This window comes from Pteropus medius, unplaced genomic scaffold (genome assembly GCF_902729225.1).
Source record: "Pteropus medius unplaced genomic scaffold, Ma_sr-lr_union100, whole genome shotgun sequence".
Lineage (NCBI taxonomy): Eukaryota > Metazoa > Chordata > Mammalia > Chiroptera > Pteropodidae > Pteropus > Pteropus medius.
In genome coordinates this window covers 2,916,532-2,933,247 of record NW_024340849.1, presented here as the reverse complement: position 1 = coordinate 2,933,247, position 16,716 = coordinate 2,916,532, and the positions used below count along the sequence as shown (strand labels likewise).

Sequence of the window (16,716 nt, the reverse complement as noted above, 5' to 3'; positions counted from 1 at the left end):
TTCCTTCCCTCCTCCCTCCTCCCTCCTCCCTCCCACTCCCTTCCTTCCTTCCTTCCTTCCTTCTATTTGGATATTTTTAAAAGGAGTCTTCCTGAAGTGTGGTGGGGTGGGGATCATAGTCTGACTTATTTGCTAATAACTTTCCAGATGTCACCTTGAAAATTTCCATTTTTTGTTTGTCTCAACGAGAGAGGAATGAACAAGTAGTTAACAGCTGATCAGTGTTTTCACTTGGGCACGTTCTGTAACCCCCTAAAGTTAGAGCTGGCAGTATCTGTGGCTCTTACCAAGCAGGAAACTTTTGAGGGCTGGATACATTTCTGTTCGTGTCATTTACTAAAATCAAGTACAAGTGTCAACACTTAAAGGCTTGAATACGGAAGGCAAACCTATGGAACTTTCAGAAGATAGTGTTGGACAGTGATCGTATATATGACCGATGGAGCGACAAGGTTTTTAAACAAATCACAGAAGGTACAGACTGTAAAGGAAAAGATCAGTGTTTGACAATATTCATATTGACCATTAGTGTTTATTAAAAGAAACCAAGAAAGTGAACAGACAGAACACAAGTGAGAATAGGCATTTTCAGTACACGTTACTGATAAAAGATTAGTATCCAGAAAGGTAAACAACAACCAATTGATACGAACAATAGAGAAATGGGTGAATTACCAGACTAAGCATCTCACAGAAGAGGAAACCTGAATTCAGAGATTCTCAGTTTCATTAGTAATTTGCAAAAGGCAAATTAGGACCAAAATGGTATATACTTTCATACACATTGGGTTGGCAAAGAAGTAAAAATCTGACATCTGTTGGGGAGGAAGGAAACCGCTGGATTGCTTATACACTGCTGATGGAAGTGCAGATTGGTCCAGGAGCTTTGGAATTACCTAGTAAAGTCAGAGATGCATGCACCTGTTGGCCTTGTAATCCCACTCTTAGGTCTTTATCCTAGAGCAGTGCTTCTAAATTCTGTTCCCACCATCTGAAGGAACTTGTTAGAAATGCAGATGTTGAGCCCCACCCTAGACGTATGGCGTTGAAACTGGGGATGGAACAGGGTACAGGCTTAACAAGCTGTCCCGGTGATTTGATGCATGCTAAAATCAGTTGAAACCACTGCCCTAGAGAAAAGTATGTGCATGGGTCTCTGGGGACACGTACAAGAATGCTCAAATTGTATCGTAAGAGAAAAACCTGGAGGCAGTGTCCATCACAGGAGACTGGGTAAATTGTATTCCTGGAATTAAGTCCTATACAGTAATGAAACTGAATGGATTTTAGCTCCGTGTGTCACTGAGGATAAGTGTCAGGAACATCATCTCCGGTGGGGGAAAAAAACTATTTCCAGAAGAATGCATGTAGTTTTTTCTCTTTTATGTATTTATTTATTTTTTAAGTTGAGGAACATGCAAAACAAAATTGCATATTGTTAGGAATACAGATATGGTAAACTGATAAAGAAAACAGGTGAATTACAAACAAGATTCAAGTTGGTAGCTCTAAGAGGAGGGGAGGCGATGGGACATCAACAGGACTTCCAAGATAAGAATTTAATTTCTCAGACTGTGATCTGTTGGCAAGGTTTTGTTACGTTTAATACCTTTCACATACTAAAATTTTTTTGTGTCAGACAGTGAGAAAACTGGATGAAAACAGTTTCTATGGAAAGAAACCTCACAGGGTGACCTGACTATAAATTCCTAACTGGGCAGGTCACCATGGGAGGTCACGCCCCAGGCATAGAACTTCTTTAGCAACAGGTTTATCTTTGCCTTCCGCTGTTTCTGTGTACCTAGGTTAGCACACCTTCGAAATGCCAGAAGTAATTCCTCTGGAAGGCGTGACCATCCTCAAGTGAGCACAGACTCTTACCTGTCCTGTACTCAGATCTCTGCTTTGCTTCTTCCAACCTTCAGTGACCTTCCTTCATTCCCTCCTTAATTCCAAACGCATGAAAGAAACCGCAAAGCTGTTCACGTTCTCTGGAGCATTTGAGATGTTGCTTCCTGGCAATCGTCAGTTTGGCTCAAATAAACTTTTATAAAAATTCTCTACAGGTTTGGACGTTCTTACATAGACAAAACAGACATTTATGTTTTTCTCTTTTTGTACAGTCTGCACAGGGACGATTCACTTTGTATGAAGAAGTGAAGGGTGTTGGTGGCGGAGATATGTTCTTGCAGAGTTACGATATGAAAATAGTTTCAGGAGTAGAGATGTCAAAAAGATTAGTTTGATGATAATGATTGTTAATACTTGCTGAGCACCTGCTGGGTGCCAGACGCACAGCGCGTGCTGAGTTTGTACTCAGTCAGCCGGATGCAGGACTGCAGTGCGCCTCCGTCCCCAGTTTGCATCATGCTGTCCCAGTTTCACGAGGAGGAAAGGTGCCTGTGGACACACAGAGTGCAAGAGACCGTCTGACCCCACGTGCTCTGACAGGAGGTAGAAGGTCACAGACAAAGCCGAGTTATGTCTGAGCGCTGGAGTTCCGAGAACAAAAGTCATAGTCACAATAGGAATGGGAGTGGAGGGCTGGAAAGGGCGTATTTACCTCCGTTTTCAAATTGCTTTCTTTCTTTTAGCAGGTTTGTCTTTAAACCAACATATGGGACTTTATCATTCTAGCAGAGGACAAGTCCCTGAAGCAGAAAAAGCATTTTGAATTGCATTTTGTCTTTAGTTCTAAGGATTGCGTCTTCCAGTTCATTAGAAAGTGGCACTATCACACGTGCTGGGGGGTCGATTGCTAAAAGGGCACTTTTAGGGATGCTCCCTTTCCTCCTAGTTTTGATAATTTTTGTGTGCATCATATTTATCCCATATTATGAGGTCTTTTTTTTCAAATAAGCATTACTTATACTAGAAACCTTATTTTAAGCCATCTTGGTAGGACAGTTTACTCAATAAAAATAAAAATATGGTTCTAGAAGTCCTAAGTCAAAGTACATGTCCTCTGAATCAAGTAGCGCTACTGTTTGTTTGGTGGTAAGAGCACTAAAGTTGTCTGAACCAGAACTGCCAAGCGTTTGTAATTATGTAATGTCATACTTTGTATCAGAGTCTGATAGGGCCCATGAGAGCCCTTCCAAAGGCAGGATGCCTGTGTCTCAGACACATGCAGTGCTTGTCAGGGACCCCTTCTGGGCATATAGAGCACAGGCTTCTGAAAACTTTGTAGGTAGTTTAGCTTTTCTAGTGTCGTCTGCATTTTGCGAAAACCAGCTAATCTGTCTTAATTCTGAGTGTTTTTCGAATGTGTATGATGTTCATACTTCGCTTTTATTTTATATCTCCCATTAAAAAAAAAAAACAAATAGTTTTAAATAAAAACAAGTAAGGTGATTAAGCCTGGTAGTGAAGAGACATTGTTTGACACAGCTGGATTAGTTCCAGTGCAATCATCTAATGCACCCAAAGCCCAGCATGTTTATCCATTACTACATACGATGGAAATTTTGTGTTCTAAACTTACAACAAGCAACAAACCACTCTTTCGAAGTATACAATTCATTTGTGATTTCTCCTGATTGTGAATTATGGATCAGACTTTGATATGTAATTAGTGGATCAATTATTATACAATGAGGAATCACGGTTATAAGGAGTGCATATAATTATAAAACCATTAGAATTTAAACTAAGGTGATAATGTTCTTTTAAAAATAGCTTAGAAAATTTAGATCATCTGGAGAGAGGTAGTAGAAATTAGTCTTTCAAAAAATGAGAGCGAACAGTTTTCATTAAGAATCTTCATCATCCATAATCTGATTTTCCACATGGGTGGTATTTGACACCCCAGGATTTCAGGGTGGTAGGTTGAGGCAGGGTTTGCTAAAATGACATTCAGAATAATTTTGTGTGGCAAACTATGATGTGGATAAACGGTTTTGGACCTGTGTGATAGCCCTGTTCGGTACAGTACGGTTACTCTCTTCCCGATTCGCCTTTCTGCCGCCTTTTCCCCGCTCCTCTGCACGTCTGCTCCTCGTGTGGTAAATATATGTTAAGTATATATTGTTTTTTTTTTGAAGGTACGGGGGGACTTTAATCCAGTGGGCCCCAAATCTGGCTCCTTAGAATCACCCACGGAGCTCTTTCAGACTATGGATTTCTGTCTCCAGGGCTAGGACCTGGGGGTTCATGTTTTGATGATTACATAAATTTGTAAATGGTCGATATTGTGCGTAATTATTTTGTTTTACAAATGTGGAATAGCTTTAGGCGTGCTCTTCCAGGGATAGTTACATTTCTCAAGAAAAGGAGTTCGTAAGTCTTGTAAAGCCTTCATTAATGGTAGAATAACAAGCACCATGATAATTTATGGACAGGTGTATGGCAGACATGGCTAGCTTTCCACCTAAACCAGGTCTTCCCCTCCATGAGCTAGAGATGCATTTTTCAAAGTCCCTCAAGTGAAACAGGTGTAAGTGGAAGTGGTGGATGCCACTTTTGAGTCACACTTTTAAGAGCAAATGCACTGCCTCTTTCGTTTATAAGTATAGAACATGAGATTTATTATAGTGACTGGCAGGCTGCTACTGTGGGGAGACTTCTTCCACTGGCGAAGAAGACTTGTCAGAATTTAGGGGCTCAGCGTCCCCATCTTCATCAGGGTCTTTCCACCATCACCATCCCAATTCATAGAGCCCCCTTCCTTCCCAGTCTGTTCCCTCTCCACTGCAGCAGACGCCCTGCGAGGCGGAGGGTTCAGCTTGCTTTCTCATGTAGTGTAGCCAATCACAGAACGAGCTTGAGTTTGATTCTCCGTAGTTTCAGCCCCGGGGCTGCAAGAGATCAAGCTCTCCTTAGAAGCTCTTAGGTCACCCGTGGGGGCTGGAGCTGGGAATTCTAATCGCCGAGCGCATCCTCTTTCGCCATTTTGTCCAGTGATACGAGGGCAGACCAGCCAGTCATTGTGTGCCTTCGCTTTCCAAAGATGTTCATAGGTGTCACACCGAGTTACCTGGCTCTTCACTTCCAAGGTTGCTGAGGATGCCCACCGCAGGTGTTCTGTGTATCGCTGTGAACAGTTCACACCAGAGACTATATAAACGCTCTTTGCTCTAGAAATAGTCACTAGAATCTTTAAATTTCACTGGATGACAGAGCCAGTTCCAGAAACCCCAGAAACCCCAAAATTAAGGAATTTTGCATTCCTCTGGAATCACTCTCAGTACCAAACTCCGTATCGGCCAGGATTCTCCAGAGAAACAGAACCAGTGGGAGATCTGTATCCATACTGTAGGAGCTGGCTCACGTGATCACGGAGGCCGAGAAGTCCCACAGCCTTTCTTTAGGCTGGAGAAATGGGAAAGCTCGATTTCGAAGGTCCACGAACCAGGGGCGCAGATGCCTAAGAGCGGGAGAAGATCGTGGATGCCTCAGCTCGAGGACGGGAAAAAAGTAAATTCGCCTTTCTTGCACCTTTTTGTTCCACTCAGGGGTCCTCAGCGGGTTGTCTGAAGGCCACTCACGTTGGGGCGGGCCATTTCCTTGACTCAGCCTGCCAGTTAGAGTCTCATCCCTTTCAGAAACCCCCTTCCCAGGCACACCCAGAATGATGTCTTACCAGCTCTCTGGGAGTCCCTTAACCCAGTCAAGTTGACACATAAAATTAACCATCACAGTACTTTTTGTCAGTTGACCTAAAGTGTCCTTAATAGCATTTTCCCCTGCCATCACAGAGTCCAGTCTGAGAACAGCTGTTGCATTGAGTTGTCGTGTCTCTGAGACTCCTATGATCTGGAGCATTTCCGTAGTCTGCGAGGACATTGACATTCGTGAGGAATGTCGTCCACCCCACTTTCCTTTCTCTTCTTTAAATGAAATAGCCCTCATGCTGTGTTTGTATCGCCTTGATGAGCTGCAGGTTTCGCATTCCTGGCTGCAGAGGTGAACAGGTGCCTGCCCTTCCCGGGGCGGGATGTCTGGGGCGTGCCATATCTGTGTGCCCTTCATCGACGGTGTCAATTTTGATCATCCCCGGCAAGGAGTGATTTATCCACTGGACAATTACTGAGCTTTTTCTTCCCTTACAACTAATAAGCTCTAGGGCGACACTTTAACTCCATTTAGACATTCTGCATATCATGATTTTCCCCCCTAGACTTAGCATCCATTGGTGATTCCTGCCCGATTTTTCCCAGTACGATTTTCTGTCTCCTGCACTCCTTTCATATTTACCAGTGGCCCTCCGCATTCTGTCCACCCCTTTGCCCCATCAGTGTGTCCATCTGTCTGTCTCCCAGTCATTAATACGGATTTTCGTTATTACTTTTAATGGTTTACTGGTACTTAGTTGTTTTGCTGCTCAAATTGACCTAGTAGGATTTGAGGATTTGGCCAGTAGGAACCCCTTCCAGCTGACTGCTGTGTCTTTGTCACATCATTTATAAAGCATTTCCTCACTTTCTGCCATGATGAGACGCTCTAGGCTCCACGTGTACCACCCTGCCCCAGCCCTGGACTCTGCCATTTCCGGAGGAGCCCAGGATCCCTTCAGTGGGGCCATATGGCTTTAAAGGCCAAGACCTGGGTGCCGGGTGGGCTCCTTGTGTTCCTCCTTCCAGTCTTGAGTTTAGTGTGAGGCCCCACGAGTGTAGGTAGAGTTCTTTGTGTCCCTGGGTGACGTGACCAATATTAGACTGCAAGCATCTGTTACAAGTCACCCCCTAACTTTTTGTTTTGATTCTGAGTTTGGCCCAAAAAGCACAATTATAAATGCATTTCTGTCTTAGGGCTTCTGTTCTTTCTTCAGAGTAGTCATCGTTTTCCATTACTTCAACCATGTGTAGAGTTTTTTTTTAAAGCTCCCCCTCAGTCTTCTCCCCAAAGTAATATATTTTAGAAAGTACAGAAAAGTGCCAGGAAGAAGGAAAAAAATTACCTATAATTTCACTACCCAGAGGAAAAAAACTATTAACCTTATTATATAAATGGACTTTGTTAGAAGTATATTTTTAAAATTTAATACTGAAGTTCTCCTTTCTAAATATACTTTCTTAACACTCAGATCTTTGATACCTAATAATTTATATTCCAAATGTCTTGAGACTTGATAGTTTTACATCGTGCGTTAGCTTATTGGCATTTGGAATTACAGTGTTTTCCAGATTTCTTCCAAAATTAGTAGTTTTAGTTTTTTTCGCCTGCAGCTCTTTGATTAGCCATTGTCTTCCATCTCTTCTCAGTGGACCTGGAGAATCTGAGCAAGAGCACTGTGGGACGTGTCTTCACTCGCTCACTAAAGTTATATTTTCCCCAGATTTACATTTTGGAGCTACCAGTTTTCTTCCTATTTTTCTGATGGAATGAAAAACAAATCCATTACTAAGAATATTTTTTTCTACCGATTGAATGTCCAGCAGTTCCCTGCTATCAGTGAGGGGTTTTTCTCACCGAAGTTAGGGATCTTAGTCCTTCCTCCCACTTTGCAGACTAGGAAACTGAGGCACGGGAAAGTTACATGGTCGCCAGGTGTCCTACACAGATTGTTGCCCTACACAGTTGGGTCGAAAACAAAGGCCTCCTCATTTGTTCCTTAATGTTCTTTTTTACTAGCGTTTAAAATTTTCAGTGCCCATGTGTTATGTATGTTTCTTGAGTTTTATGCTCCCGATGCTCTTTCCTTTCCTCAGCATTCACATGCTGTGTGCTTCATTCTCTTGTCTTTTGAAAAAGATGAAAGACATATTTAAGGAAAGTGTACTAACTTTGATCATGGAATGCCTTTTTTATGGCTGCATGATAAATTCTTGAAAATAAAGGGTCTAATGGAAACACTTAATGATAAGGTAGGGGCTCTATCACATGTACCCCTCCTCCCCCTGCCTTTTTTTTTTTCTTAAGAGAATAGACCGTTTAAACTAAATTAAGTAAAGGATATAAATTCTGTTGTTTCAGTTTTAATATTTCATGACTGATTTTATAGATGAAATTATATTTTACAATAAATAGGAAGAGGAATTTATGCATCCTGTTCTATTTGATGTGAAACAGCAAATTCCATTTCTCTGTAGCTGTAAAGAAAATTCATTATAATGTCTTTAGTTGTAAGAGATGGTTTCATTGTGATTAGTTACTTTGATAATAAAACAACCTTTTCAAATGGCATGGGATACAAACGATCCAATGTGTCTGCTTTTAATGGCATTGAATGTTTCCATTTTCTACTTGCGGAATCTTCATTCCTTTTTTTCCTGTTTTCCTGTTCCAATAAAAATCTTCCTTCTTCAAAAAGTTAAAACAGATGGAAATGCTAATAAAGCATTGATTTTAAAAATATATTTTGAAGAGATATATTAAATTTTAACTTCTTTTATAAAATCTTTCTGACTACAAAAGATAAATTTGTCAGAGGTGGTTGGCATAAGAACGTCATAAAATTAACTTTATTACTGGATCAATTTAACATATTTGGAAAATAGTACTTGAAGTGTAAGAAGATAAGAAAGAAAAAGGAGCAGGCAGTCGAGAAGGCTAGCTGATCCTGCGCTTCATCTCCCCCTCGGTCTGCGGTGCTGTCGCACCGTCGCAGGCCGCGTCGGGCGCTGGGCTCTGCCGAAGGAGGGGAGGGCGGCCCGCTGCTTCTCCGCTCATCACGGCCTGGTCCCTGTGAGCAGCTTTGTTAGCGGCTGTCGTAAGCGCTAAGAAAATATTCTAATTTTCACCTCACAGGAAGAATTGAATTGGATATTTGGGGTGGAGCTCGGGGAACCCTGGGACGGAAACAGTTTTCCGCCCTGATCCGAGTGGGCCTTGTTCTTCTCCATCTGACGGTCTTGCTTTCCTGCGACCACTGCTGTTCTCAGTGTGTCCTCGGCTCTGGACGGGAAGGTTCTTTTCCAGGAGGAAGCTGAACGTGGCACCTGAGGTGCTTCGGTGGTGGACTGTGATGGAGTTTGAGTCCTGTGGCCAGAGGCCCCGCTGTCAACTGAAGTGCCTTCTGCTGGGGAGGCGAGAGGGTCCCGCAGGCCCGGTGGCCAGAGGGTGGTGGTCTGTCCGCCCTGTGACCCCGGCCGTTGTCGCCTGTACCGCCTGGGCCGCCTCCTCAGGTCTGGGGAATGTCCGGATTGCGGGCTGCTGACATTCCCGAGCCTGGCTGGAAGGCGCCCTCGGCCACCGTTAGCCCTCGGGCGGGTCGGTGCCAGACAGTTCCAGGGGCCGCAGAGAGCAGAGTCGTCCCCCGGGTGAGGTGGCTCGGGGCACGCGAAGACGGCTCTTTCGCTCCGCACGAGTCCGGCTTCTGCGCGCCGTCCTCCTCGTCTCTGTTTTAGCCGGCGCCTGGCTGACTCTGGGTGTGTCCTGTCCGTGTCGCACCCTGCGCTGAGCCGCATCTGATTCCGGTGGCGGGAGAGGCATGGCTCTGCTGCCAGTGTATTAAAGCCCCGAGCCCTCCAGCGGTCCGACGCGGCTTCCGCCGTGCCAGTGCGGGCCGCCCGGGACCCCCCAGTCCCCGCTCGCCTGGCTACCGGTGTGCCGGCGCTGGACAGTCCCGTTAGAGGCCGGCGCGTGTCGGGAAGGAGACACGTAAAACCCACGTAGAGAGGCGAACTCGAGTCAGCTATTCTCGACAGGGCGGAGAGAGAGAAGGGCATCATTACATTAGTCATTTATTACTACGTGACAAATTATGTCAAAGCTGAGTGGCTCGAGGCAGCAAGCATGCATGATCCCCAGTTTCGGTGGGCCAGGGCTTTGGGATGGGCTCACCTGGCTGATGTGGGCCCCGGGCCTCCCCTGGCTGTGGCCAGCATCCTACAGGGGCTTTAGTCATCTGAAGTCTGGCCCGGGGCTGGAGGAGCTGCCCCAGAGGGCCCCTCACAGGGCTGTGGCAGGAGCCCCCAGCTCCTCTGTGCTGCTGGAAGGGACTGGAGCCCCCTACAGAGGCCGCACAGTGTCCTCTCAGGAAGGGGCAGGCAGCATGCTGGGGAGGCACAGCGCTTCCAGGACTGTGTCCCCACGGCTGGGCTCCCTCGCTTCCACTCTTTTCTGTCCCTTTGGAGCAGGTACCCGAGGCCTCCCACACCAAGGGGGCAAAGCGAGGAAGCAGGCTCTGCCCTTTGAAGGGAGTGTCAGGGAACGCGCACTCACCCTGGACCACCCCAAGCATTTTCCTGGGTGAGGAGATGCACGGGATTACACGCTCCCAACTCAGGTGCGTTGCAGCCTGTCCTTGGGACAGGGAGCAGGGGTTTACGGGACACAAGGGTTCCTGCCCCCGTGCCATTGTGAATGCACCCAGCTGTGTTACCTGCTCACTGTGGTAAAATTGCCTCTGCTGTATCCAGTAGCTAGTTTTTAGGGCATTAAATTATACCCTTTTGTCATGGAAGAGTTTATTCATTTTTGTAGAGAAGTGATATCCTTTGTAGGCTCAGAGACTTCACTTCGTGTCCTCTCTTACAAATGGACGTGCTCACGGGAGAATACGGCGAGCAGAGGGGTGAAGCACAGCACCCCACGGTGACCCTCAGTTATGCACGGGGCGTTTGGTAACGAGAACTAGGCCCTAACCCGTTTCTCATGAACAGACTATGTGTGGACTTGGTGATGCTTTATCAGGCAATAGTGTCATGGTAAGACAGATTTTCAACAGAAGGTCAAGTTGCAAACTGTAGATTTAGAAAGAGACCTGAGTAGCGCACATATTTCCACTTATTGCCGCCCCGCCCAGCTGTCACCTTTGCAGCTGGTGACAGGCTTATAGGAAGTCTTCCCCACCCTCATGTCCTTCTGAGAGGAGAGGGTCCCTCCTGTATGACCTTGCTGACCTCTGCAGGTCATCTGTTCCTGAACTGCACACAGGGAGAGGGCGGAATACTCCTGGGAGTTGTCGTATGTGCCCGTGCGTGCACGCTTGCCGTGCCGCACACTCACATCCCCGCTGTGATTTTACTGGCGGCCTGGTGCCACCACGTGCCAAGTTCACCGCGCTCGCACCACTAATTCGGGTGAGCCTGGGAGGGGCGAAGGGTAGAACGCTGTGGGATGGAGGCAGAGAAAAGGCGGCTTCTTGTATGGGTGGCCCTGTCATACAGTGAGAGAGCGAGCGAGCGAGAGCGAGAGCGCGTGCGTGTGTGTGAGCACACGCTTGCGAGACAGCAAAAGCATCAGGGCTCAAGCTCGCTCAGTTTACCGGTTAGAAAAAGGGATGAAGAGAGAAGTGAAGACGAGGCTAGAATGAGAAGAGGTGGAACAGAGAGGAGGAAGGCGCAGGGAGGGCTCCGCGCGCGCAGGGAGGGCAGCGTGTGGAATGGGCGGGTCTTGGTCAGTTGCTCCCTAGTCCCTGCGATGCTTCAGAGGCGCTGCAGAGACTTCCCATGAGAAGTGGCCACCAGGTGTCATCAGAAGGCTGCTCCTGATTTGTTTGATTATTCTTAAAAAGAGTAGGAGTATTTTGATTTCTTGCAACTTTCTTTTTCTTTTGAAACCATAGCAGAGACTACTTTAGTTAGAGAAGAAACTTTCCTTCGTGACGGATTCTTGGAGAGCTAATGGTTTAGAGGTAAAATCAAAGATGATACAGTGACGTGTAACTTATTTTTTTCAGTCAAGGCACTAGCTGAGAATCTGGATTCGAGCAGACACCACATGGAAGCCCGTGTTGCAAACTGTGTGGCAGAGTGAGGGCGTGTGCTGCCTGGTGGGTGACGGACATGTGCGGGCAGCATGCGGTTTAATCTCGCACCTACCGGGTCCTCTGAATGGTGACGCCTTACTGTGGGGAGACATCGGAGACCCATTTTCTATCTCCGGTGTGTCGGGTACCAGGACTTGCAGCACGAAAAGGGATTACGCCCCTCGCGCGGAGGGGTGGCGAGTCTCCTGCCTGGTCTGTGGTTAGCTTTGTCGCTAAGAGGATTGCAGAGGCTTTCTGGAGCAGGGCGGGCTTTTACCGAGTGTTTGTTGAGTGAATGAATGAAATATGCCTCCAGAAAAATGAGCCCTTAAGCTGTCCCAGTTGAGTGGTTTTTGAATTCCACTTTTAAAAAGACACCTCCTGCCATCTCCGTGGATCCTGTTGTACTCGTTCTAATACCCTTTCTGACTAAGCTTGTTCTTTTCAGGTTAATCAGCATAAACTCCCTCATTTCCCTTTAATCCCCTCCAGATCACTGGAAGGTACTGGTTAGGTCACTTGCTCTCCTGCTGGCTAGTTCTGAGCCTTGCGGCTTAAACACTGGAATGCTGCTTTCTGCCTCTGAGCTTCCTCCACCTGAGCTGCATCCTGCATCCTGCGGACCAACCTCCCTGAGGCCATGCTGTTTTGGTGCTGGCCACTGACACTACTGACCAAATTCCAGCTCTTCTTTCGGAGCCTGTGTGTTGTGGTCCTGGCTGACCATCTGCCTGTGCGTTAACTTGCAGAGCTGTAGGAAGCCAGTGCTTAGCTGCCTTCGCCTGATGCCTTTCTTCTGCCTGCGATGTTTACCTGTTCCTACCCACTCCCTCAATAGAAGCAAAAACAATTTTTCATTCTTCAGGGTTTAGCTCAGATGACATTTCTGCTATTCTAGCCAAATATTCTACTTGGAAGTGTGAACCTTTGCTCATTTATGCTGCTTTAGCTCTTAGTTTATATCCCACACATGACCGTCATACGTGGCCTGGTAGCAGAGTTCCTTTGTGTGTGTGTATCAGTGGCTCCTGATAGCAGATGAGTCTGATGAGGGCCAGGAGTGTGTCGGTGTCGTTAGAGTCCCTTTCATATGGCAGGCATGCCGCAGGTATGTGTTGACTGTTGTTCTTTCTTGATACTGTGACATATTGAAGTGTTTCATTAATTTGAAAAACCAGTTGAGAAATAACAAGTGTAGAAACATTTCCTCCTTTTGTTTTAGAATTTTCGGAGCCATTAGATAGAAGATAATAAAGGGTGTCATTGTTTTGCTTGTGCATATAAATGTAGTTGTCATTCTTTTGTCTCCAGAAGTATGAGTCAGGTGTCATCATTAGAACTACCCCTCTGCGCAGACGTGCATGGGTCTTCCCTCGGTCAGTGTCTGCGTGCTCACTGCGTGCACCTCTGTCCACAGGAAGGTCGTGTCGCAGGTCATGTGCCAGAGCATGTTGGAAGAGTGCGAGATGGTTGGATTCATCATGGAGAAGGGAATTCACACCATTATGGACTAAGCATTAAAAAAATTTAAATGTAACTTCGGTTATGGACATTGTCAAACACATGGGCAGACATGCAGAAGTTGATAGAACAGTGGATCGAATCCGTATGTCACTGTCACTCAGCTTTAATCACTGTCAGCACATACCCTTCACCGTGCCCTCTCCTGGACTGTTTTGAAAAGTATCTCAGACATTTTTCGTTTCTTTTCTAAATACTTAAGAGGAGACATTTCTTGTATCACAATGAGGCATTCATTTATTTTAGAACCTTCTGTGTGCTTGGAATTCTGGGATTTTGGGATATAAGTGTGGATGAAATAAACCCTGCCCTTCTATTCTAGCATGGGGAAACCGAAAGTAAACTCGACAATTAATAACCAGAACAGGAAAAAATTTATTTCATGAAAATTTAAAACTTCTGCTGTCTACGGCCATGACCTCCTGAACAAGCTGGATCCCGTCTGATCTTGGAAGCTAAGCAGGGTAGGGGCTGGTTAGTGCTTGGATGGGAGACCACCTGGGAAGACCAGGTGCTGTAGGCGTAAAAAATAAAAAAATAAAGAGATCGTAAGATGACAAGGTCCTTGAAATCTGTGCAGTCAACCAAGGGTTGCCTTCCCCAAAACAAAACAAAACAAAACAACAAAACCTTCTGCTTATCAAAAGACAACATTAATAAAACAAAAAAGGAGAAAATATTTGTAAACCATATATCTGACAAAGGATTTATTTCCAGAATACATAAGCAACTCCTCCAGCTCGATAATAAAATAGACAAACAACTGATTTAAGAAATGGACAGAGGGCAGACAAGCACCTCACGAAGCACATGACAGAGTGATGGGCACTGTAACTGGTCCTCAGGGAAACGCAGAAGGAAGTCGCACACGCCCAGTAGAATGACAAACATTTGAAAGACTTCAGATGTGGGGGAGGACCTGATCACTCAAAATTCTTGACATTGCCAGTGGCCGTGTAAAACAGTACAGCCACTTCGAAAATCAGTCAAGCGGTGTCTTAAGACGTTAAACAAACCCTCTAACCCAGCAATACCGCCCTTAGGTTTTTATACAAAAGAAATGAAAATATATGTTCATAAAAAGACTTGCACAGGAATATTCATAGCAACTTTACCGTAATAGCCAAAAAACACGGAAGCAGCTCAAGGTCCGACAGCGGGATCACGGCGCAGCCATAGGCGGCGTATGCCCAGCAGTGAGGGGGAGCAGCTGCTCATGCGGGCCACCAAACACTGCTGAGCAGAGGGAGCCAGGTCCTCCTCCTCCCGTGTCGTCCGATCCCATTCGCATGACCTGGAACAGGCAGAACTAACCCATGTGGAAGAATTTAGAGCTTGCCTCAGGTAGGGGAGTTACCAGGGGCCGAGTGTGAGGGGGCAGGAGACCATTTTCTGGGAGGAGAGCCGTGTTCTCTGTCTCCACAGGGACACTCGTGAGGAACCTTCTGCAGACCTCTGGGCCTCTCCTCCTGGCATCTCCTGTCCTTCACCCCACAGACCCTAGCTGCCCTCAACTCTTGCTCTGTCCGGGATTGCCCTCCCTGTCCTGTGGCCTGATCCCTTTCTCCAGGTAGTAAGCTGGGACTTACCTGGTTTGGGTCTCATCTCTCAGAGGTCACTTACCTGTGGTGCCTGGTGTCCAGCGTCTTGTGCTGTTGTTTCATAGAGTTTGTCTGTTTATCTTTTTAGTTGTTTCGTGTATAACAATAAATTCAGTCCCTGTGACTCTTCCTGACCAGAAGGGCATTCCGGAATGGAGAATGTATCTATTAAAAAAAAAGTGTTGTCTCACCCTTTGCAGTGTGGGGCAGAGATTTTGTGTGGTTCTTTTCCGTAATTCCAGTGTCTAAAACCAAGAATGCTTGGCATGCAGTAGGTCCTAAGTGACAGTTTTGGAGCAGATACATGACTCATCCTTTCTTTTTCTTTTTCCTCCTTTTATACCCCCGTCACAAATGTTGAGTAGCAAAACCAGGGCTGTATGTAAAAGAACGTTTTCGAAGGGCCCTGTGGAGCGCCCGTCTCTTGAGTCTTGGTAAACAGAAGATTCCGTAATAAAGTTACTTCGAGAAATGCTTGTATACTGAGGACTCTTGTAGAAAACAAGTTTTGTTCAAACCGGAGTTTTCTAGATTTATTTAACCAGGGTATTGCTTCCTCTTCCCAAACAAAACAAAACAAAACAAAATAAAACAAAAAACACTTGTTAACCTCTTACATAATTTATACTTTCTGGAACACATTCTGAAGAACACATTCTTATAAGCGTAAGAAAACCACGTATGTTTATCTTTTTCATTCTTTAATAAGAGATACAATGTTACTGTAATACAGTAACATAAAAATTACATTTCTTTTTCTAGATTATATATGATTTACGTATTTTAAGCAGCTTTATTGAGATATTCAAATACCTTGCAATTCACCCACTTAGACTATGATTTAATGGATTTAAGGATATTCACAAACAGGTGCAGCCATCACCACAGTGAATTTGAGAACGTTCTCATCTCCTCAGAAAAAAACCCTGTCCCCTTTGGCTGTCACCCCCCACCTCCCACCCCACCCAAGGGACCAGTAATCTACTCTCTGTCTCCATGGATTTGCCTATTCTGGACATCGCCTACAGGAGGAATCATATAGTATCTGGCTTTTTTCACGTAGCATGATGTTTTCGAGGTTCATCCATATTGTGGCATGTAGTAGTCCTCCATTCCTTCTTGTGGCTGAATGATCTTCCGTTATATGGATGTATCACATTTAGTTTATCCATTAATTCACTGATGGACATTTGGGCTGTTTCCGTCTTCTGGCTCTTCTGAATAATAGTGCTGTAAACATTCTTGTACAGCTTTCTGAGTGGGCATAGGTTTTCATTTCTCTTGGACACATACCTAGGGGTAGAACTGCTGGGCTGTGTGGTAAGTCCCTGCTTAATTGTTCAAGGAACTGCCACACTGTCTTCCAAAGTGGCATCACCATTTCATATCCCCACTAACTTTGCCTGAGGGTTCTGATTTCTCCACGTTCTTGCCTGCATTTGTTGTATCTGACTTTTTGATTCTAGCCATCCTAGTGGGTGTGAAGTGGTGTCGCATCAAGATTTTGATTTGCATTTCTCTGGTGATGACTGATGTAGGTTATGTTTTTATGAGCCTTTTGGCCATTTGTGTTTATCTTCTTTGGAGAAATGTGTATTTAGCTCCTTTGCTCATTTGAAAATTAATTTGTCTTTATTATTGAGTCATAAGAGTTCTTTATATATTCTGCATTAATTCCTATATAAGATATGTGATTTGCGAAGTTTTTTTTGCATTCTGTTGGTTTTCATTTATTGATAGTGGCCTTTGAAGCATAGTGCCATTTGAAGTTTTTAATTTCTAAAGTCCAGTTTATCCCATTTTCTTCTTTTATTCATGCTTTTGGTGCCATTGTACTTATATATGTATGTAGGTATATATACGTATGTGTATATATATATATATATTTCCCTACTTTTAGCAGAATCAAAGCAACAGATTTCATTTGGTTGGTCATTGTTATAGAAAAAATAGTTAAAATAG

General features: G+C 45.1%; 1 protein-coding gene, 1 long non-coding RNA gene and 1 pseudogene across 6 annotated transcripts in view; 2 read left to right on the top strand and 1 right to left on the bottom strand.

Moving 5' to 3' along the window:
* The window catches only part of ZNF407 (zinc finger protein 407), a 372,930-nt gene that overhangs the window by 5,705 nt on the left and 350,509 nt on the right, over positions 1–16,716 (top strand). The window lies entirely within an intron of this gene.
* Positions 13,505–15,088, bottom strand: LOC120584043 (uncharacterized). Its single transcript, XR_005647939.1, has 3 exons — positions 14,777–15,088; positions 14,269–14,447; positions 13,505–13,667 (listed from the first exon to the last, which is right to left on the bottom strand). It is a non-coding gene; the product is annotated as an uncharacterized LOC120584043 (long non-coding RNA).
* On the top strand, positions 13,558–13,676 carry LOC120590822 (uncharacterized; annotated as a pseudogene).